The following is a 25,701-nucleotide window of genomic DNA, read 5'->3' on the forward strand; positions in this document are numbered from 1 at the left end:
TGGACGCAATGTGCTCTCCGACTGATACTTCAGTCGCTTACCTGACCTCGGTTTCTGAGGGGAGGTCCAGTGTTGCATCTGCCTGAGTAGCGTAGAGCCCTCTACATCTTGGTTTAGGAAACTTCCTTTGACATATTTGACAAATTCCACTCAGTACGGTCCTTTTACACTCTGGGTGACCCAGTCAATTCAGGGGAAGTTAGAATCTCCAACCTATACTACTCTATTATTTTTTATAGATGCCTGCAAACACACGATACATGTGCTCCTCTAATACCAGCTGGCTATTTGAGGGTCTAGAACACGATCCCAGCAGATTGACCACCCCCTTTTTGTTTCTAAATTTTAAATATATGGCCTCATTTGATGACTGCTTTACAGGATTGTCTCGATGCACAGGTGTTATGTCCTCCCTAATCAAAAGGACATAACACTTACTTACTTGTCTTTCTGTCATGCCTGTAGCTTCTGTTACCTGGAAAACTGATCTGCCAGTCCTGCCCTTCTCTCAGCCATGTTTCTGATATGTGTATAATATCCCAGTTCACAGAGCTAATCTATGCTCTGAGCTCATCTGCCTTACCAGTCAGGCCTCCTGTGTTGAAATAATGCCATTTAAACCAGAAGTCTTTTCCCTCCCTATACTGTGCCACGGATATCCTGGATAGGAAACTTGCTCTCGATGGCTGATGTATTTTTCCCTGACCAGTTGATGGCCCCTGTCTTAGTCAGAGTCTCAACTCCCTGCTAAATTAGTTTAAATCCTGCCGGGTAACGCTAACAAATCTCCTTCCAGGGATACTGGTGCCCCTCTGCTTCCAGTGAAAACCGTCCCCTGGTACAGGTCACCTCTACCCAAGAAGAGATCCCTATGATTTAAGAACTGAAAACCCTGTCCCCAACACCAGCTCCTCAGCCACACATCCATCCGGCCTATCTTTCTATTTCTATCCTCATTGTCACGTGGCACTGGGAGTAATATTGAGATTTTTAACCTCAATATCCTGTTTTGTTAACTTCTTACCTAACTCCCTGTACTCATTTCACAGGAGATTATCCCTTTGTCTACCTCTTGTCATGTGGACCGATGCGCACAATGACCTCTGGCTGTTCACCCTTCCCTTCAGAATATTCAGTAACCGTTCAGAGACATCCTTGACCCTGGTACCCGGGAGGCAGCACATCATCCAGGGGTCTCTACTGCAGCCACACAATCTCCTGTCTGTCCCCCTCACAACTGAGTCTCCTATCAATATTGCGATCATGAGAGAGGATCTGGCAAACATACACTGGGAGGAACTTCCTGCAGTTGGGTTCATATTAAGAAAGTGGAGTATTTTAACGTGATGCAGTGAGAACGCAGGGCCAGTGTGATCCTTGAAGAGTAAATAGTAAAGGTAGCAAGTCCAGCAAATACTGATCAAGCGAAATCGTGAGTTTGATAAAGAAAATACAGTGCAATAAAATCAGGTGAAGCCATTCACTAGTATAGAGAGTGCAAGGGGGTTGTGGAAAATGAGGGACAAACAATAGTGATGAAATATATTTGGCAGATACGATTGTGGAAAAGCCGCAGGTATTTTATAAGCATCGTGAGAGTAAGACGATTCCCAGTGAAAGAGGGAGGACTGTGAAAAAAACAAAGGGACAATCTGTGCATGGAGCCAGAGGAAGCGGGTGAGGTCTTCAATGAATACTTCCCATCTGCATTCACACAGGACAAAGGCATTGTAGCAGGGGATTTTAGTTGGGATGATGAGGTTGCAGAACATGTTAAGATCAATAAGGAGGAGGCATTAAATATTTTCACTGGCATAAAGGTGGAGAAACCCCCAGTGACCAATGAAATGTATCCCAGGCAGCTATGGGAGGTAAGGGAGGAGATTTCTGGGACCCTGGTGGATATATTTAATACTTTGCTGGCCCCAGGTGAAGTGCCGAATGACTGGAGGATCGCTAATGTGGTTCCTTTGTTCAAGAAGGGCAGCAGGGATAGGCCAGGTAATTGCAGAGCAGATAGTCTGGCAGCAGTGGGAGGGAAATTGGGAACAATTCTGAGCGACAGGATGGATCAATAACTGGAAAGGCAGGGATCGAATAGTGATAATCAGCAAGGATTTGAAAGAGGAAGATAATATCTGATGAAATCAGCTGAGATTTCTTTGAAATTACGATTGAAGATATTGATGAGGGTAGTGCAGATGTTGTGGTTTACACGGAATTCATTAAGGCTTTTGACAAGGTCCCACGTGGAAGGCTGGTCCAAAAGGGAAGAGACCATTGCATCAAAGGCAAGTTGGCAAATTGGATCCAAAATTGTTGGAGGATTGGTTTTGTGATTGAAAACCTTTGCCCAGCGGGTGTACCACACGGATCAGTGCAGGAACCATCGCTGCTTATGATGTACATTAATGAGTTGGATGTGAAAGGAGAAAGTATCATTAGGAGCTGTGCAGATGACATGAAAGGTGAGGGTGTTGTCCACAGTGAGGGGGATGGTCTCAGGCTACAGTCTGAAGGTTGAGGCTGGGACAGAATTTCAAGAGAGTCATTTCAATCGACAAACTAGGCAAGAGCACAGCAGGCAATGAGGGCAAACGCATCAATTAAGCTTCATTTACTTTGATGTAAAAGGCCTAACAGGTTATACAGATGAACGCATGGAATGGATGGATGCATGGGACAGGTATCAAAGGAATTACAGAAACCCAGCTGAGGGAGGGGCAGGACAGGCAGCTCAATGTTCCAGGGACAGATGCTGCAGGAAAGATCGAAGGGGAGGCAAGAGAGTGGGGGGGTTGGTGTTGTTGATTACTGACAACATCACTGCAGCGCTTAGAGAGGATATTCCTGTGGACCGCCCAGCGAAGCTGTATTAGTGGAACTGAGAAATACGGCTGGATGATCAGTTTGATAAGACGGTACTACAGGCCCGCAGTAGTCAGCGGGAAATTGAGCAGCAAACACGTCGGAGATCTCAGATATCTATAAGAATGATAAGGTTGTAATGGTCAGTGATTTTAACTTTCTAAACCTAGACTGGACCGGTCATAATGTTCACAGCTTGGATGGGAGGAATTTGTTCAGTGTGTTCAAGAAAACTGTCTCAGTCAGTATGTAACTAGTCCAACTGGAGAAAGGGATAAAAATTGACCTCTCTTCGGGAAACAAGGGAGAGAAAGGGGCTGAAGTGTTTGTGGGTTGCACTTTGGCAAAGCCACCACAATTCTATTAATTTCAAAATAGTGATGGAAAAGGACAGGACTGGTCCACAAGTTAAAGATCAAAACTAGCCTTGCCCCAGTCCAGAAGGTATTAGTCAAGACTGTCCAAAAGTTGACTCATGGAGTCTATTTGAAATTAAAAGGACGTGGGGAAGGTGGATTCTTTCAAAAGAGAGATAAATTAAGATTTCAGCGGCAGCATATTCCTGTTAGTCTGAAGGACGATGCTGACACAAGTGGAAAACACTGGATGACTTGGTTTATTGAGTTTCTGGTCAAGACGAAAGGGGGCACTTGTCATAAACAGCCAGCTGGATTAATGGAATCCCTTGAAGAACATTGTGGGTGTAGTCATACTCTTAAGAGGGAAACCATGAGGACCTAAAGGGGAACTGACAGAGCTTTGGCAGATAAGGTTCAGGAAAATCCAAAGAGATTCTACAAGTATATTAACAACAGAAGATTAACTCGGGACAGAATGCGACCCCTTCAAGATCAATGAAGCCATCCGTGTGTGAACCACCAGGAAATGGGTGCGATCCGAATAAAAAATTTCAAGTAAAAAAGTATTGTGGAAAAAAAACAATGGGGAAGCAGGGAAATAAACAGTGATGTATTCAAAAGTGTCCACATTGGAGAATAGGAGGTGCTGAAGATTTTTAAACGCATTAAAATTGGAAAACTCCCTGGGAACAAATCAAACACATTCCAGGACATTGGGGTAAATTAGGGAAGAAACTTACAAAGATATTTCCATCACTGACAGCCACGGGTGGTGAGCTGGGAGCCTGGAGGGTATCTAATGTTGTGCACGTGTTTAGGAAAGGCTGGAAGGGAAAGCCAGAGACATAAAGACCAATTAGCTTCATGTCAGTGCTGCGAATGTTGTTGGAAGCGATTCCACGGGACAGGAGTTACATACATTTGGAAACTAATGATTGATGAGGGATAGTCAGCACAGTTTTGTGCGTGCAAAGGGGTGTTTCTCAAACTTGATAGAGTTTGTTGAAGAGGTGACCAAGGAGATAGATGAAGACAGAGCAGTTGACGTTGTCCAGCCTGACTTCAGCAAGGCCGTAGAAAGGGTTTAGCCTGGTGCACTGGTTAGTAAGGTTAGATCACATGGGATCAGGGAGAGCAAGCCAAACAAACACAAAATGGGCTTGACAGTAGGAGACAGATGATAGTGGGAGAGGGTTATTGTGCAGACTGGAGGCCTCTGACCAGCGGTGTGCGATGAGGATCGGTGCAGGGTCCACACATGTGTGTGATTGACATAAACGAGAATATATGAATTATTGTTAGCATGTTTGTGGATAGTAAAATACGTATTATAGTGGGCAATGAATATAGTTATCAAAGGTGATCTTCATCAACTGAGCCAGTAGGTCAAGAAATGAAAGATGGAGTTGAATTCAGGTGTTGGATTTTGTTAAGATAAATCGGGAGGACTAAGGCAATTAATGGCAGAGCTCTGTTCAGTGTTGTCTAATGGAGAGAGACCAAGGTGTGCAGTTACATTGTTCCTTGGAAGTGGCACCACAGGCGGACAGGGCGGAGAAAGCGGATTAGGCACACTACCCCTCATGGGTCAGAGCATTGAGTACCTGAGTTGGTACATCATGATATGGCTGTACAATACATTGCTGCGTCTCCAGTTGGAACACTGTGTAGAATTCTGATCCTCCTGCTTCAGGAAGCATTTCCCGAAATTGCAAACGGAGCAAAAGATTGATGAAGATGTTACTGATACTCAAGGGTTTGACAGAAACAGCGAGGCTGGAGAAGCTTGAAAGCAAAAGAGGGCGATGAGATAACTTTGGCAGATAAGGTTAAGGAAAATCCAAAGAGATTCTACAGCATACAAGTACAAAAAAGCAACTAGAGAGACAACAGAGCCCCTCAAAGAAGGCCACCCATGTATGGAACCAAAAGAGATAGGCGCGACCTGAAATAAATATTTTATGTCAGAACATACTGTGGACAAAGACGAGGAAACAAAAGGAGAGAAACTATGACGTCTTGAAAAGAGCCCCCATTACAGAAGTGATGGTGCTGGAAATCTTAGAACACAAAGGTAGGGGACGCCCGAGGTCCTGAAGAAGTGTATCCCACAGCATTGTGCCAAAGTCGCAGCGGGGACCATAGCAGATTTATTTGTATCATTATCCTTCGTATTTCCCTTGGGCGGGGGTGACTGTGGGGTGACATTATAAAGGTTTATAAAAACATGAATGATATACTTAATGTGAATAGGAAAGGTCTCTACTTCAGGGTAGGGGAAACTATGAGGTGAGAGAGGAAATACTTAAATGCGACCAGAGGAGAACATTTCCACACAGAGAATGGTGCATGTATGGAATGAGCGTGTGGGGAAGGGGTAGAGAAAAGTAACGTTACAACATGGAAAAGACATTTGGGCAGATAAATGGAGAAGAGAAGGTTTGAAGGGATATGGACCAAACACATGCAAATGCGACTTGTTCATGAACAGTAGTCAGCATGGACTCATTGGATGGAAGGAACAGTTTCCATGCTGCATGCCTCTGTCTCTAGTTATTGGAGGAGGAGACTATAGAGATAAGGCATGGTGTAGACACTGAAGAAAGTTACAGAGATAGGGATAATAGTTTGAAATTCGGTACTTTTCAAATATGGGGAGGGACTATAGGGAAGATGGAGGTTGCAGGGACAGGAACTGTTATAGGAGTTACAAATTATTGAAGACACTGGTCCATGAGACATGGTAAATGTACAGTGTTTGAGGGGAACACAGAACAGAAACATCCCAGGCAGCATTCCCACCCACTCATGGGAAGCCTGCTTTCCCCTCTGTTGTCCTGGTCCTCACTAAGACATCACAGGCCTGGAATGATAACTGTGACACTCCCGATACTGTCTCAGAACAAGAAAACTTACAGTAGAAGTGGTGATTGAGCCTGGGGTGTGTCTGTACACTGCTCCCCTTCCAGTAGTGTTTGCCGAAGTTTGGAGCCCTCTCGCTGCTCTCTGCTCTGTGCACGGTGAGTGATCTTAGCTCAGTGCAGGATTTATTGAAGGCTCCAGATCTCCCTGCCCTTTGAAGATGGTTGGTCAGCCAGAGAGACAATGTGGTGATGGATGGGACACCCAGCAGCTGGGAAATCTATTGAGTCAGGGACTTCCTGAGTATCTACAGGAGACAGAGAAATAGACAGAATGTGAAATTAAACTGATGCAGTGAGGGTTACACATGGAGGATAGTACTGTGTCCCATGGAGATCTGGAAAGTCCCAGTCTCCATCCCTGGCCTGTGCTGCTGCATCTCTCTGGAGTGCATAATTCTGCTGGCTCAGGATCTGGAGTAGCTGCAAGAGTGAGAGACGCTGACAGAGGCAGCAATTAGACCCTCACAGTGAGGGATACCACACGGTGAGAGACCGAGTGATATCAACAGAGTGCAGGAAGGTATCAGGATCAAACAATCATGAAGGATAAACAGGTTTAGCTTCATGATACGCTGGTATCGGTGTTCAGGGATAAATAGCCTGTGAGCAGACAAAATAATGGCCTAGTGATATTGTTGCTAGAGCACGTATCCCAAACCTCAGCTAATGTTCAGGAGAGGCAGGTTTGAACCACATCATCTGAAATGGTGGAATGTGAAATAAATTATGTTAAAAATAGTAATTGACAATCTATAAATACCATTACTGATGCACAATAAATCCAAAAACTTGTCATTCAGAGAAGGACTTCTGCCCACCCTCACGTGGTCTGCACGACATACCCACAGCAAAATGTTTGCCTCCCAATTACCCTCTGAAATAGCGTAAGGGCAGCTAGGGCTGGGCAAGAAAGGCTGGTCAGACAGAGACATCCACATCCCTTACCTGATTTTAAAAAAAAAAACTTAGGATGGGGTCCCACTGGTACTGAGCTGGGATCAGTGTCCTGGCCAATCATGTCAGTAGGTTCATGGACAGGGCTTTAAACTGACAGAGGGTTCAGGTGAAAGTAGCTTTCCAACTCCAAATAGAAAAGATGACGCATGTGAACAACACGGGGATGTGGCTGAAGACAAGCAGAATGGAACAGGAAGGGACAAATGTTAACTTAAACTGTACATCAGTGAATCGAGTTGCGACAGGAAATTGTGGGAAAAAGTAAATCATGTTTTATTTCGAATGGACAAAGTCTCTGCAGCAAGGGAGACTTGATTTGTGACACAGAGATAAAAGAGATTTAGACACCAGGGAGACATGGGTACAGGACGAACCGCAGTGGGAACTTAAGTATTCAATGGTTCACACCTTGCGGAAACTCAGGCAAAATGGGTAATGCTAACAATAATGGATAACAAAGACATTACAGAGAAAGCATTTGTTCTCAGACCATGAAGTAGAGTCAGTCTGAATGTAAATTCTGGCGACTACTTGCCAAGGACACAAGCGCCAGAACAGTTTTAGGCCAATTGACAACATTTCATTGCTCATCACTGCATTAAAGAGGAACTCATTGGAATTTTTAATAAAGACATTGTGATAATTTACTGAAACTTCAATATTCATATAATCTTGACAATCACACTGATAAGAGTGATATTAGAAGAGGAGATTGCAGAATTTTTTTTTTCAGTTTCTTTGAATAACACATTGTGCAATTGGCTAGGGATGAAGCTATCGCAGACCGACTGTTGTGTCATGAAACTTAATGAGTAATGTCACCTGGGGAGATCCTCTGGGAAATTGTGTAAAGTGCCGTTTAGATTAGATTAGATTAGGTTAGGTTAGATGACTTACAGGGTGGAAACAGGCCCTTCGGCCCAACAAGTCCACACCGCCCTGCCGAAGCGCAACCCACCCATACTCCTACATCTAACCCTTACCTAACACTACAGTCAATTTAGCATGGCCAATTCCTCTGATCTGCGCATCTTTGGACTGTGGGAGGAAACCGGACCACCCAGAGGAAACCCACGCAGACACGGGGAGAATGTGCAAACTCCACACAGTCAGTCGCCTGAGGCAGGAATTGAACCCAGGTCTCTGGCGCTGTCAGGCAGCAGTGCTAACCACTGTGCCACCGTGCCACAGTAAAGTAATATAAAAATTTAAAGTGAATCACAGAAAGGACAAGCTACATCTCGAAACTAAAACAGTCAATTACATGAGTTTGAGAAGAGACTGACCAAAGTAAACAGGCTAAACAGACTGAAACATGTGTCTGTAAATGGACAGTGTAAAACATTTGAACGAACAGTATAAAACACTCAACAAAAAGGACATTCCATTGAAACAGAAAAAAACCTCAGCAAGAAATTCTCACCCATCCATCACTCAGGACAAAATGAATCATATCAGATTATGAGGCTTAGACGATTACCACAAAGTACTTCAAATCCTGAAATGCGAGAGAGTTTAAGCAGTAGGTGTTAAAGGGATTGTCTGTTCGCGAGGGGTCTGTTCGCAAGGGGGAGGGCAGTGCGAAGAGGAAACTTTGTCAGGGTTTAATGACACGATAGGAACAGGGAGAGGTAAAGGTGCTGAGATTGTTACAGAAAGTGGTCCAGGTCTGAACTGTGTGAGAAAGCCAGTACGGATTGCTGCAGCTGGAGGGATTTGCAGAGGTCGTCAGAGACATATGCATTTTTATTTATTCATTCATGGGATGAGGGTGACACTGATTGGACCAGCATTCTTTGCCTCACTGCTAATTACAGAGAGGGCAGATTAGAGTCAGCAATATTGCTGTGGGTCTGGATTCACATGTAGGCCAGACCAGGTTGGAATGTCAGATGACCTTCCCTAAAGGAGCTAAGTGAACCTGATGAGTTCTTCCAACTGATCAACAATGATTTTATGGAGGCCGCACCAATGTCTTGTACAGCCACAACATGACATCCCAATACCTACTCTCACTCCTTTGCCCTTCGAAGGTCACCATCCCAAACACCTGCTTCACCACCCTGTCTACCAGTGTAGCCACTTTCAATGAACTGTGTACCTGTATCTCTGGGTCTCTGACTGACAACACTACCCATTAACTTTACATTAACTGTACAAGTCCCACGCTGGTTTGTTTCACCAAAATGCAACACTTCACATTTATCTAATTAAACTCCATCTGCTATTCTTCAGCCCACTATCCCAGCAGTACTATTCATCCTGTTGTATCATAGATAACTTTCTTCACTATCCACTTTACTACCAATTTCGGAGTTAACCAAAAAACTTACTGACCAGGAAACCAATATTCCCATCCAAACTATTTATCGAAATGACAAACAACAGTGGACCCACTGCACCGCTGGTCACATGCCTCCAGTCAGAAAAACAACATGTCTCCCATCACCCTCTGTCCCCTACCATCAAGCCAATTGTGTAACCAGTTCACTGGCTCTTCCTAAATGCCATATCATTTTACAATGATCTGGATTTATTACCCAGTGTACCACACGGAACGTAGATCACAGAACAGTACAGTCCAAGGCCCTTCGACAATGATGCCATGCCAACCTTTTATCCGTCTGGAAGATCAAACTAACCTACATACCCTTCATTTTACTGCCATCCATGTGCCTATCCAAGAGTCTATTAAATGTCCTTCATGTATCTGACTCTCCTACCACCGCTGGCAGTGCATTCCAACCACGCAACACTCTTTTCAAAAAAGCTATCTCTGATATTCTTCCTTATCCATCCACCAATCACCTTAAAAATATTTATGCCCACTGACAACAAACATTTATGCTATGGTATAAACAAGTGTCTCACTATTCACTCTATCTATGTCTCACATCATCGTGTTCACCTCTACCAAGTCACCCCTCACCCTTCTTCACTTCAATGTCAAAAGACTTACCTCCCTGAACCTTTCTTCGTAAGACATGCTCTCCAGCACAGGTAGCATTCTGGTAAATCTTCAATTTACCCTCCCTAAAGCTTCCACTGACTTCCTGTAATGAGGGGATCAGAACTGAACTCAATTTTCCAAGTGGGATCCAGCCATGGCTCTATAGAGCTGCAGCATAACCTCACGGCTTGAAAACCGAATCCCCCAGCAATTGAAAGGCAACACAACATATTACTTCTTAACAACACTATCAGCTTGGGTGGCAACTTTGAGGGATCGATGGACGTGGAACCCATGATCTCTCTGTTTCACAACACTATCAAGTATTCTGCTTTTAACCCTGTATTCTGTATTCAAGTTCGTCCTTTCAAAAGTCTATTAAATGTCCCTCATGTATCTGACTCTCCTGCCACCGCTGGCAGTGCATTCCAACCACGCAACACTCTTTGTAAAGAACCTTTACAAAGTCTTCAAAATGAATCACTTTTCTGGATTGAACTCCATCTGTCACTTCTCAACCCAGCTCCGCATCCTGTCAATATCCTGCTGTAACCTCTAACAGACCTCCACACTATCCGCCACTCCACCAACCTCCATGTCATTGGCAAAATTACTAACCCATTCTTCCACAACCACATCCAAGTAGTTTATAAAATAAAATTCACAAAGCACAGAGTTCCTGCAACTGATCCCTGCAGAACACCACTGGTCACCGAGCTCCAGGCTGAATGCTTCCCATCTATAATCACCCTTTGTATTCTATGAGCCAGGAATTCTGTATCCAGAGAGACAGGTACCCTGTATCCCATGCCTCTGTAATTTCTGAATGAGCCATAAAGGTGTTTTGTCACATTCTTGAAGAGTTCAGTAAGATTTGTGATGAAGAGACGTGTCCCTTACAAAGCCATGCTGACTACCTCTAATCAAACTATGGTTTTCTACGGAGTCGTAAAACCGCGCTCTCAGAGTCCTCTCCAATAATCTGCACACCACAGACATAAGAAAGTGAAATCTGTAATTCCCAGGATTATCCCTATTCCCTTTCTTGAACAAGGGAGTAACATTTGCCCCCTCCAATCATCTGGTATGACTCCGTTCGACAGTGAGGGTGCAATGGTCATCTCCAAAGGCACAGCAATCCATTCCCTTGCTTCCTGTAGCAACTTTGGGCATATCTCGTCTGGTCCAATGGACTTATCGATCTTTATGTTTTACACAATTCTCAGCACAATCTCCTTCTTAACATCAACCTGTTCACACAAATCAGTCCTTTTCACGCTGTCCTCACAAATAACAAGGCCCCTCTCAGTAGTGAATACTGAAGCACAGTATGTATTCCTACCTCCTGTGACTCCAGGCACAAGTTCCCTCCACTATCCCTGATTGGTTCTACCCTCACGCTCACCATCCTCTTTTTCCTTACATAAGTGGAGAATGTCTTATGGTTTTCCTTAATCCTTCTCAACAAAGCTTTTCATGTCCCATTCTAGCTGTCCTATGTCCATTCTTCAGTTCCTTGGCTATCTTCAGTGAGTATCCAGAGTGTGGAAACAGGCCATTTGTCCCAACAACTCCATACGGACCATCTGAATAACATCACTCCCAAAACTATTCCGCCACTATTACTCTCCATTTACACTAACTAACGTGTCAATACTGCACATCCCTGAACACTATGGGTAATTTACCATTTGCAAGGTTTGTGATGTTTTGTAGCTCAGGTTGAGATTTAGGGTTTGCTCGCTGAGCTGTAGGTTTGTTATCCAGACATTTCATTACCTGGCGAGGTAACATCATCAGTGGCGACCTCCAAGTGAAGCGAAGCTGTTGTCTCCTGCTTTCTATTTATATCTTTCTCCTGGATGGGGTTCCTGGGGTTTGTGGTGATGTAATTTCCTGTTCGTTTTCTGACGGTTGATAGATGGCATCTAGATCTATGTGTTTGTTTATGGCGTTCTGGTTGGAGTGTCAGGCCTCTAGGAAATCTCTGGCATGCCTTTGCTTATCCTGTCCCACGATAGATGTGTTGTGCCAGTCGAAATGGTGGCTTCTTTTATCCGTGTGTAGGGCTACGAGGGAGAGAGGGTCGTATCTTTTTGTGGCTAGCTGGTGTTCGTGTATCCTGGTGGCTAACTTTCTTCCTGTTTGTCCGATGTAATGTTTGCGGCAGTCCTTGCATGGAATTTTGTAGGTGACTGACAAGACTTTTTTTGGTTAAGATCTAACCCATTTCCTCTGGTTCCACACATTGGTGACCTTATTGATCTTTAAAGGGCCCTATTCTCTACCAAGTTATTCTTTTGGCCTTATCGAAACTTGCACAAAGGCTTCTGAAAATTCAATTAAACCATATCCTCCGTACCAACACCACCCCCCGCCATACCCCCACCACACCCTTATCTATTCTGCCATTTATATTCACTCCAACAAATAAAATCCAACAGGCACAAAAACAAATTCTCTTTTATTTGGAGTACTGTGTGCAGTTCTCATCTCCACACAATAGGAAGGATGTGGAGAGGGTACAAAATCATACAGGTAACGTGCTGACAAAACCTTTTTGTACACTCTCCAAAGACTCCACATCCTTCCTATTGTGTGGAGATGAGAACTGCATACAGTACTCCAAATGTGACCAAACAAAAGTTTTATACACTTACCACATCAGATGCAAACCACTCTCCCCAACGTTGTGACTGATGAAAGCCAATGTTGCATTTGCTTCCTTTCCCATCTGAACCACTTCTGTTGTCATTTTCACGGAGTTACTGGCTTGAACCAAGATCTTTCTGTAGATCAATGCCCCTCAGTATCTTAACTTTCTTCTAGACTTGGACATCATCTCACACTTGTCCAGATTAAACTCAATTTGCCATTTCTCTGCACATCTTTCCAACTGATCTTTAACCTCCTGCAACCTTGGATATCCTTCCTCATTAACCCCAATTCAACCAGTTTTCATTTCATCTGCAATAATTATATTTGTCACGAACTTTCATTTCAATTGTGTGAGAATCTGTAACCAGAGGGCAGAAAATCCCAGCAAGGGCTCACCCATTTAAGATGGAGATGAGGAGGAATGCCCTCACTCAGAGGCTAGTGACTCTGTGGGAATTCCTGACTGCAGGGGGCTGCCGAGGCTGGGTCATTAAGAATATTTACAATAGAGATGGTCAGATTTTAAAGAAACAGGGAAACAAGGGTTTTGTGGAGAAGGCAGGAAAGTCGAGTTGAAGATCATCAGGTCAGCCATGATCTGATTGAAGGGCAGAGCATCCTCAATGGGCCAAATGGCCTAACTCTGCTCCTATATCTCAACTCAGTATCTACATTATAACATTATGGATCTCTGCTCACAAACTCATTTATAATGGGATTATTAGATATTTATTATTACACAGCATTTGATCTACAATAGACAATTTTGTTAATGGCTCCTCGATATGATGTTATGGAAAACCATCTCATATACAATCCAGAATTCCATCCATTACAGCCCTGATACTCATTAGTTATCCAGTCGGGATGGAAACCACTGTCACACACAGTTACCGTTCTTCCTTGGCTGCAAGTATATTCAGTGTCCTGACCGCAACCATATTGAAATTACCACTACTGTCTGGTGCTTATAAAAGAATTCCTGCTAACGGTTGCTGCTCCTTGTTTTTTCTCAGCTCCACACAAATAGACTCCAAATTTTGATCATCAGATCCACGTGGCTGTCTCAGTAATGCATTAACCTCATCCATTCTTCACAACTTGTTGGCTTTTTGCCTGTCCTGCCTTGATTCCAAAAACGCTTCAATATTCCCTTCCCAGTGATGGTCATTCTGCAGCTACATCTCCGGAATGACAGTTCCATCATATCTGTTCACTGTCATTCCATATGCCTTATGGCGAATGCAGGGAGTCATTTCTCAGTAGAGGGGGATTGAATGCATGGCTAGAGGTTACAGAGAAAGGGAGGCTTACAGGGTCTCGAGGATGTTAGAGTTAAACAGAGTTATATCTGGTCAAGAATGTCAGTGGGACAAACGGGTTTGGGGATTGGAGGAATTTGCAGAGATAGAGGGAGCTGGATTTGATTCTGGAGATAGGAATACGGATCGATGTAGGGAGAGGCAGGCCGTCTGAGAGGCACAGACAGGGGGTGTTTCAGGGAGAAGTGCATTGCATATACAAAGAGAGATACGGAACATTGTAGTGACAAAAGACATTTACAGTTATAAGGTGGCTTCCAGTTTCTGAAGGCTACATAGATAGGAAGGCAATGGAGAATGCCAGGTTACTGGGTTGGAGAGAGTTACACAAATGGGGAGGGTTGCACAAACTGAAAGAGGTTCCTGTGGTCAGGAGGTTTGGAGGGGAGGGTGAGGTTTAAACAGATTGAGATCGAAGAATTGTAGAAGGATAAGGAGGTTACAGATGAATGTATGGATTGGATGAGCTGACATTGAAAGTGAGTCTTATGGGAACTGGAGAGTCACAAAGATTGGGGTTGGTGCTAAGATCGGGAAATCGGCAGTGACTTCAAGGGATTACCCAACAAACGAAGATTAAAGGGGCTCCATAGATTGGGGTGTTGTCAGGACTGGAAGAGGTTACACAGAAATGGAGGGCTTTAAGGGCTGTAGATGTTTATGGAGATAGTGGCGCGGCTGAAGCGGTTAGCAGAGACATGAAAACTTTTAGGACAGTACTAAGATACACAGGCTTTAGTTCGTGCAAGAATGGGAAGCTTAATGGGACTGGAGAAACGAAGAAATGTACAGACAGCAGCAGTGGCTGCAGATGTTAACGGATTATGGAGAGACTTGCAGGTTAGAGAGAGTGTGGGCTTCAGATTCTGACAACCATTGTAAAATGTGGAGTAGCCTTGGAAAATAGCGAGTTTGCAGCTATAGCATGTGCTGAGGGAGTGGAAGTGGTAAAAGATATAGGGAGGGTTGTGGAAGCAGTTAGTGGTTAGAGATAGGGAGCACTGCAGAGACTGCAGGGGATCAGAAAGACAGGGGGATTTCGAAGAGCAGGGGAAAATAACAGAAATAGAGAAAGTGCAGTGCCTGAAGAGGGTTCAGCAACCAGGAGGTTTCAAGGTGCAGAACAAAGTTACAAAGACTGGAAAAGTTCTAGGGATTGGAGGAGCATACAAAGATAGGGAGGGTTTTCAACCCTGTAGGATAGTATGGTACAGAGGTGGGGAGAGTTTCACAACTAAAGGGAATTAGAAAGATCAGGAGGATTTGAGGTTATTGGAGCAGCTTTAACTATATAATATCTCCAGAGATAGGGAGGGTTGTGGAGACTGGAACAGGTGAAATAGAAGAAGGTTTTAAGAATAAGAAGGACTTTTAAGAGAAACGGAAGGATGTAAAGATGGAATATGGTGAGAGTCACAGTGACAATTACGGCAGCTCATGAAGGTAACAGAAATAAATAGTATAGTGATAAGGGGAGAACATTAAAGGTATAAAGATTTGTAGTGACTGAAGGAGATTACATGCATAGCAAAGGGAGTAGGGACGACTAGAGCATACAGAGATTGAGTCTGGTTGAGAGAGGAACCGATTATTGTCATCATTAGGATTGTAGAGACGAAATTCCATGATCGGGACGGTAGAACTTGATGTATCCAGAGCCATGGAGGATGTTAACAGATGGAGAAGGTTCCTAAGGTCAGGAGGTCCTTGGGAGATTTCACAGATAGTGAGATTCTCAGGTAAGAGCGTGACATAGTTATAAAGACAGGGAGGTATTTCAGGTCTGTAAGGGATTGCAGAGATCGGGACAGCTCAATGGACTGAATAATTTTTCACAGATAAGGAAGGTTGGAGGAGTTGAAGAAGTTTACTCCGTTAGGTATACGGATACAGAGGTTAAAGACAAACACATTGAGATGGAGGGTGGTATTGGTGGGAGGATCTTACAGGGATAGACAAGACTGTCGGGGTTAACAGGGATATAGCAATTTAGTATCTACTGGAGAATGTTAGGGATTACGGTGTTAGGGAATGGAGAACCTGACAGAGACAGAGAGCATTGTGGGGACGAGAGGAGATTCCAAACACAGGAAGGATAATCAGGAATGGAGGACATTACAGAGATCACTAATACAGCATGGGCCAGGATTGATGTCTGGGATCCCCTGTGCTGTCTCAGTGAGGACCAGTACAGCTGAGGTGAAAGCAGGACTCTCAGCAGATGGTGGGATTGCAGCCTAGGATGCAGCTGTTCCTTGCCCATCAGTGTATCTATGTCCTATATCACTCAGCTATGTTTCTGTTCTGGTTGGAATATTGCAGTCCCCAGAGCCAATCCATGCTCTGAGCTCATCTCCCTTACCAGTCAGGCCTCATGCGTGCCGTTCAGCCAACCAACCTCCACTTCCATCTCCATCTCCACCGCCCCACAACCAACACCACAAAGGAATACTGGTGCCCCTCTGGTTAAAATCCAATTCCGTCAGAAATGAGGGGCAAGCAATTTCTAAGGGGACCTTAGAAATGATGGGCAAGCAATGGTCATTAAATATCCCTGGCAGACACTACTAAGGAAAAGCTACAATATATTTTATGACATAGTCATAGTTACAGGATTCCCAGCTAAAGAGTGATGCCTGTTGGAAACCAAAGGGACAATCTGTGCATGGAGCCAGAGGAAGTAGGTGAAGTCTTCAATGAATACTTCCCATCTGTATTCACGCAGTTGGAAGGCATTTTAGCCAGGGATTTCATTTGGCATGGTGAGGTTCGAGAACATGTTAAGATCAATAAGGAGGTATTAAATGTTTTCACAGGCATAAAGTTGGAGAAATCCCCATTGCACAATGAAATGTATCCCAGGCTGCTATGGGAGGCAAGGGAGGGAACTGCTGGGGCCCTGGTGGATATATTTAATACCCTGCTGACCAAAGCTGAAATGTGGAATGACTGGAGGATAGCTAATGTGGTTCCCTTGTTCAAGAAGGGTAGCAGGGGTAGGCCAGGTAATTACACAGCAGGTAGTCTGTCAACAGGGGGAGGGAACTTATCGGAAACAGTTCTGAGAGATAATTAGGGATAGTCAGCACGGATTTGGTACAGGAAGACCCTGTCTGATGAATTCAGCTGAGTTTTCTTTGAAATCACGATTAAAAATATTGATGAGGGCAGGGCAGATGTTGTGGGTTCGTTAGAGTTCAGTATTGCCTTTGACAATGCCCCACATGTAAGGTTGGTCCGACAGACCAATCGGATCCAAGGCAAGTTGGCATATTGGATCCACAATTGGTGGAGGGTTGGTTTTATGTTTGAAATTCTTTCTCCAGTGGGTGTACCACAGGGATCTGTGCAGGAATCATTGCTGTTTGTATGTACATTAATACATTGGATGTGAAAGCTTAAGGTATCATTACTCGGTTTGCAGATGACATAAAAGATAAGGGTGTTGTCCACATTGAGGGGGATGGTCTCAGGCTGTAGTCTGAAGTTTGAGGCTGGGACAGAATTTCAAGAGAGTCATTTAAATAAATAATGCTGGCAAGAGCACAGATGCCAGTAAGGGAAAACGGATCAATTAAACTACTTTATTTCAACATAACAGTTCGAACAGGTAAGGCAGATGAACTTGGTGCATGGACATGGGACTAGGACACCATAGGAATGACAGAAACACAGCTGAGGGAGGGACAGGACTGGCAACTCAATGTTCCAGGGTACAGATTCGACAGGATGGAGATAACAGGAGATGAGAGAGGAGGGGATTGGAGTTTTTGATCAGTGAAATATCACTGCAGCACTTAGAGAGGATATTCCTGGGGATCGCCCAGTGATGCTGTAATGGTGGAAATGAGAAATGAGAATCAGTCATCACTTTGATATAACTGCACGACAGGCCCTCTACAGTCAGTGGGAAAGTGAGCAGCAAATATGTCTGGATACCTCACATATCTGGAAGAATTGTAGCGTTGTAATGGTCGGGCATTTTAACTTTCCAAACTTAGACTGGGCCTGCCAGAATGTTCACAGTTGGATGGGAAAGATTTGTTAGGCATGGTGAAGAAAACTGTCCCAGTCAAAATGTCAATGGTCGGACTGCAGGAAGGGCGAAATCCTGACTTCCCCTTGGGTAACAAGGTAGGGAAAGCGACTGAGGTGTTCGTGGGGAAAAACTTTGGCAAAGTCACCACAATCGTACTAGTTTGAAAATAGTGATGGAAAAGACCATGACTGGTTCACAAGTTATTGATCAAAACTGGCCTTGCCTGAATCCAGAAGGTATGAGTCAAGAGCATTTAACAATTGATTGTGGAGGCTATTTGCAGGTAAAGGGACGTCAGGCAATAAACAACAGACAATAGACAATAGGTGCAGGAGTAGGCCATTCTGCCCTTCCAGCCTGCACCACCATTCGATATAATCATGGCTAATCATCATTAATCAGTATCCTGTTCCTGCCTTATCTCCATAACCCTTGATTCCACAATCCTTGAGAGCTCTATCCAACTCTTTCTTCAATGAATCCAGAGACTGGGCCTCTAATGCCCTCTGGGGCAGAGCATTCCACACAACCACCACTCTCTGGGTGAAGAAGTTTCTCCTCATCTCTGTCCTAAATGGTCTACCCCGTATTTCTAAGCTGTGTCCTCTGGTTCGGCACTCACCCATCAGCGGAAGCGTGTTTCCTGCCTCCAGAGTATCCAATCCTTTAAGAATCTTATATGCCTCAATCAGATCCTCTCTCAGTCTTCTAAACTCTAGGGTATACATGGCCAGTCGCTCCAACCTTTAAGTGTAAGGTAATCCCGCCATTCCAGGAGTTGACCTCGTGAACCTACATTGCATTCCCTCAATAGCCAGAATGCCTTTCCTCAAATTTGGAGACCAGAACTCCACACAGTACTCCAGGTATGGTCTCACCAGGGCCTTGTACAGTTGCAGAAGAACCTCTTTGCTTCTATACTCAATCCCACTTGTTATGAAGGCCAGCATGCGATTAGCCTTCTCACTACCTTCTGGACCTGCATGCTTATCTTCATTGACTGGTGTACAAGAACACCCAAATCTCTCTGTACTGCCTCTTAACCTAAATTGATTCCATTTAGGTAGTAATCTGCTTTCCTGTTCTTTCCACCAAAATGGATAACCATACATTTATCCACATTAAACTGCATCTGCCATGCTTCTGCCCACTCATCTAACCTGTCCAGGTCACCCTGTAATCTCCTACCATCCTAATCACTTTTCACCCTTCCACCTAGCATAGTATCATCAGCAAATTTGCTAATGTTATTACTAATACCATCTTCTATACCATTAACATATATTGTAAAAAGCTGCGGTCCCAGCACTGATCCCTGCGGTACTCCATTGGTCACTGCCTGCCATTCCAAAATGAAACCATTTATATTTAGTCTTTGTGTCCTATCAGCCAACCAACCGAAGTTAGTATTTTTCCCCCAATACCATGTACCCTAATTTTACTCACTAACCTCCTATGTGGGACTTTATCCAAAGCTTTCTGAAAGTCCAGGTACACTGCATCTGCTGGATCTCCCTCGTCCATTTTCAGAGTTACATCCTCAATAAATTAAAGATGAGTAGTCAAGCATGATTTCCCCTTCATGAATCCATGCTGACTCTGTCCTATCCTGTTTCTACTATCCAGATGTGTCGTAATTTCATCTTTTATAATACACTCCAGCATCTTTCCCACCACTGAGTTCAGGCTAACTGGTCTATAATTTCCTGTTTTCTTTCTCCCACCTTTCTTAAAAAGTGGTACAACATTAGCCACCCTCCAATCCGCAGGAACTCATCCCGAGTCTATCCAACTCTGGAAAATAATCACCAACGCACCCACAATTTTTCGAGCCACCTCCTTCAATATCCTGGGATGTAGACCAGCAGGCCCCGGGGACTTTCTGGCAGATGGGAAGCTTTCGAAAGAGAGATAAAATGAAAGTTCAGGGTCAGCATATTCCTGTTAGTGTGAAGGATAATGCTGATGCAAGTAAGAAAACCTGGATGACTGGAGATATTGAGGTTCTGATCAAGAGAAATGGAGCACGTGTCACATCGAGCCAGCTGCATTAAGAGAAACCATTGAAGAACATTGCAGGTGGTGTAATACACTTAAGTGGGAAATCAGAAGGGACCAAAGGGGACGAGAGAAAGCTCTGGTAGTTCAAACTGAGGAAATACAAGTATATTAACAACAAAAGATAAAGCAAGAATGGAATATGGTTCCTTAATGACCAATGGGGCCAACAAAGTGTGGAACCAGAGGAGATGGCTGAGATCCTAAACGGAAATTTTTCGTTTCAACTTACTGTTGAGAAAGTCTGGGAAAGTCAGGGAAATAAACAGTGATGTCTTCAAAAGAGTCCACATTACAGAACAATAGGTACTGGAGGTTTTAAAATGTATGAAGGGTCGGCAAATCCCTGGGAACTAACCAGGTATTTCCCTGGATATTGTGGGAAGATCAGAAATAAATTGTGGGATCCCATAAAGAGATTTTTCAATCACTGACAGCCACGGGTGATTAGCTGGAAGCCTCATACTCACTCAGTCACCGTCACGCTGTCCCCCTCACACTCACTCAGCCATCGTTTCCCTCACATGGTCACACTCACGCAGTCACCGTCACCTTGAAAAACTCACACTCAACTTATGAATGCCAACCTGATGGAAAAATACATGCACTCCATCCCTGTCACGCTGAGACACTCACAGACTCTCTGTTCCTGTCACGCATAGGCACTCACACAGTCTTTGTCCCCGTCATCCTGTCCCGTGCACACTTACTCCACCACCATCACCTTGACCACCTCACACTTAGTCTATCACTGTCACACTCACTCTGTCGCAATCACTCAATCTCCGTTAGCCTGTCCACCTCATACTCACTCTATCACCGTCATACTGAAAACCTCACACACATTCTGTACCGTCAGTCTGAAACGCACACACTCACTACCTCACTCTCACCCTGAACCCCTCACAATCACACACTCACTATCACCCTGATCCGCTCCGATTCACACTGTAACTGCCACACTGGCCCCCTCACACTCACACCGTCAGGGTCACGCTGAACCCGTCACACTCACACGCTCACTGCCACCTTTACCCCTCACACTCACTCCGTCACCTTCACCCTGACACCTTCACACTCACTCAATAGCATGGTAAACATAACCCCATCAAACTCAGTCTCCGTTAACCTGACCCCCTCACAATCACTACATTACCGTCACCCTCTGTCTCTGTCACAGTCATTCTGACCACCTCACACTCATTCTGTCACTACCACCATAACTCCATGATACTCATTCAGCCATTATCACGCGGACCCTATCAGACTCCCTCCTTCACAGTCACACTGACCCCTTAATCTCACTCCATTCCCATGAACCTGACTTCCTTATACTCAATCATTGATTGTCACGCAGAAACCCTCATGCTCACTCCATCACCGTCACTCTGATACCCTCACTCTCCTGCGGTCACCCTGATCCAGTCACACGCGCTACCTCCTTCTGTACTTGAATGCACAATTCAAACCCTCACTGCCACGCTGAACACCTCACACCCACTCTGTCACAGTAACTGTGTCTACATGGCACTCACTGCCTCATCATCATTGTTAAACCCTCCCACTTACTGCATCCCTGTCACCCTGACAACATCACACACGCACTCATTCATCGTCACCCTGATCCCCTCACACTCACTCCATCACCATCACCCTAACCTCCTTACTCTCTCTCTCTCTATGAAGGTTACCTGGTCACCTTAACTCCCTCACTTCATCACCATAACCTTGAACCCGTCTCACACACTCTGGTGCTATCACCCGAAACCCCTCAAAATCATTCGGTCACCGTCAACCTGACACAGTCACACTCACTCCCAAACTGACACACTCACACTCACTCCATCTCTGTCATCCTGACCCCATTGCACTATTCCTGTTACTGTCACCCTGAGTCACTCACACTCACTCCGCCACTCTCAAACCGATACCATCACACTCATTCCATCACTGTCAGAATGACCCACACAGAATCACTTCATCACCGTCGCCCTGACCCGCTCACACTCACTCCGTCACAGTCACCCTGATCCCAGATCCCATCACAGTTACTCCATCATCATCAACCTATCCATCTCACACTCTCTCCATGACCAGCACCCTGTCACCTTCACACTCTCTCCATCATCGTCACGCTCACCTTGCACAATCATTCTGTCAGCGTCACCCTGACGCCTCATACTCACTCCATGAGTGTCACCCTGACCATATCGGCACACACTGTCACCGTCACCCAGAACCCCTCAAAATCACTTGGTCACCGTCAAACTGACCCCGTCACATTGACTCCCACCCTGACCCTCTTACAGTCACTATATCGTTTTCATTTAGACCCTCCCACACTATTCTGTCACTTTCACCCTGACATCCTCATATTTATTCAGTCACTGACACCCGGAAAGCTTCACACTCACTCAGTCACTCTTACCCTGCCCCCCTCGCACTCACTACGTCACTATTTCCATGGCAGGGTCGCAATCACTTCGTCACCGTCACCCTGAATCACTCATATCCACTGCATCAATGTGAACTGACGCACACAGGTGCATTCGTCCCCGTCACACTCAGGCACGCACACTCATCCTGGCATGGTCACCCTCAGCCACTCACACTTTCTCTGCCCCGATCAACCTGAGCCCCTCACACTCACTGCATCTCTGTTACCCGGACACTCTCATTCTTACTCCATCACCGTCACCCTGAGCACTTCATACTCTATCGATCACTGTCACCCTGACACCATCACACTCACTCCAACCCCATGACCCTGACCCCTGCACACACACTCTGTCAGTGTCAACCTAACCCCCTCACAGTAACTCCATCAACGTCACCCTCACCCCCTCACACTCAATATGTCACTGTCGCACACACAGACATTTACTCTATCATCATCAACTTTACCGCCTCACACTCACTCCATAACCATCAGCCAGACCACTCAATGCACTTAGTCACCATCACCCGGGCCCACTCACACTCACTAAATCACCGTCATGCCATCACCGAAACACTGATCCAGTCACACTCACTCCATCACTGTCAACCTGTGCTCCTCACAATCTCTCTGCCCCCGCTACACTGAGGCCCTCACACTGTCTTTGTCTCCGTCATCCTGACCCAATCACACTAGCTCCGTCACTGTCACACGGTACCCCTTGCAGTCACTCTGTCACTGTCACCCTGGAACCTTCACATTCATTCAGTCACTGTCACCATGTACCCCTCATTCTGACCTTCTGGTATTCATCCGTCATTATCACCTTTCCTCCTCATATTCACTCCATCAGCGCAATCTACCACACCATCCCACTCACTCTATCACCATTAACCTGGCACCCTCACACTCAATCCGTCATTGTCACAATAGAAAATAGACAATAGGTGCAGGAGTAAGCCTTTCTGCCCTTCACGCCAGCACCACCATTAATTCTGATCATGGCTGATTATCCTCAATCAGTATCCTGTTCCTGCCTTATCCCCATAACCATTGAAGTTTTTCGACTATCCTTAAGAGCTGTATGCGACCCTATCTTGAAAGTTTCCAGAGACTTGGCCTCCACAGCCCTATTAGGCATAGCATTCCACACACCCACCATTCTCTGGGTGAAGACGTTTCTCTTCATCTCTGTTATAAATAGTCTACCCCTTATTTACAAACTGTGTCCCCTGGTTCGAGACTCACCATCAGTGGAAACATACTTGCGACCTCCAGAGTGTCCAATCCTTTACTAATCTTAAACGTCTCAATCAGAACTCCTCTCAGTCTTCTAAGCTCAAGGGTATGCAAGCCCAGTCGCTCAAATCTTTCAACGTAAGACAGTCCCACCATTCCGGGAATTGACCTCGTGAACCTCCGCTGCATTCCCTCAATAGCCAGAATGTCTTGCCTCAAATTTGGAGAACAAAACTGCACACAATATTCCAGGTTCCGTCTCACAGTGCCCTGTACAGCTGCAGAAGGATCTCTTTGCCTATATACTCAATTCCTCTTGTTATGAATGCCAGCATGCTATTAACTTTCTTTATTGCCTGCTGTACCTGCATGCTTGCTTTCATTGACTGATGTACTAGAACACCTAGATCTCGTTGTACTGCCCCTTTACCTAACCTGACTCCATTTAGGTAGTAATCTGTCTTCCTGTTCTTGTCACCAAAGTGGATAACAACATATTTATCCACATTAAACTGCATCTGCCATGCATCTGTCCACTCACCTAGTCCGTCCAGGTCACCCTGTAATCTCCTAACATCATCTCCACATTTCACTCTGCCTCCCAGCTTTGTATCATCAGCAAATATGTGAATATTACTTTTACTACCATTACCTATATTATTAATGTCTATTGTAAAAAGCTATGTCCCAGCACTGATCCCTGCCGTACCCTACTGGGCACTGCCTGCTATTCTGAAAGGGAGCCTTTTATCACGAATCTTTGTTTCCTGTCAGCCAACCAATTTTCGATCCAAGTCGGTATTTTGCCCCAGTACCTTGCACACCAATTTTGCTCACCAGCCTCCTATGTGGGACTTTCTCAAAGTCTTTCAGCAAGTCCAGGTACACGACATCCACTGGATCTCCCTTGTCCATCTTCAGATTTACATCCTCAAAAAATTCCAGAAGATTAGTCAAGCATGATTACCCCTTTATAAATCCATGCTGACTCTGAACTATCCTGTTATGCTATCCAAGTATGTCGTGATTTCATCCTTTATAATTGACTCCAGCATCTTGCCCACCACTGAGGTCAGACTAACTGGTCTATAATTTCCTGCTTTTCTCTCTCTCATTTCTTGAAAAGTGGGACAACATTAGCTACTCTCCAATCTGCAGGAGCTGATCCTGTATCTATAGAACATTGGAAAATGATCACCAATGCATCCGCAATTTCTAGAGCCACCTCCGTCAGTACCCTGGGATACAGATCATCAGGTCCCGGGGACTTATCAGCCTTCAGACCGAACAGTCTCTCCAACACCATTTTCTGCCTAATATAAATTCTCTTCAGCCACTATTACCTCTGGGAGATTGCTAGTGTTTTCCCCAGTGAACACAGATCTGAAGCACCAATTCAACTCTTCGGTCATTTCTTTGTGCTCCGAAATATGTTCACCCGTTTCTGTCTTCAACGGCCCAATTTTAGTCTTAACCATTTCACATACTTAAAAAAGCTTTTACCGCCTTCCTTTATATTTTTGGCCAGTTTAACTTCGTACCTCATTTTTTCTCTGCGTACTTCCTTCTTAGTTAACCTCTGTTGTTCTTTAAATGTTTCCCAGTCCTCCGTTGTCCCACTCATCTTTGCTGTGTTATACTTTTTCTCTTCTGACTTTATATGTTTCTTAACTTCCCTCTTCAGCCACGGCCACCCCTCCCTCCTCTTAGGATCCTTCTTCCTTTTTGGAATGAACTGATCCTGCATCTTCTGCATTATACTCGGAAATAACTGGCACGAGTGCCATCCATCACTGTTAAGGTATTGCACCATTGAACTTTGGCCAGCTCCTCCCCCATAGCTCCATAGTTACCTTTATTCAACTGAAATATTCTTCAGTTCACTTCCGA

The sequence above is a fragment of the Chiloscyllium punctatum genome, chromosome 27, assembly GCF_047496795.1.
Source record: "Chiloscyllium punctatum isolate Juve2018m chromosome 27, sChiPun1.3, whole genome shotgun sequence".
Lineage (NCBI taxonomy): Eukaryota > Metazoa > Chordata > Chondrichthyes > Orectolobiformes > Hemiscylliidae > Chiloscyllium > Chiloscyllium punctatum.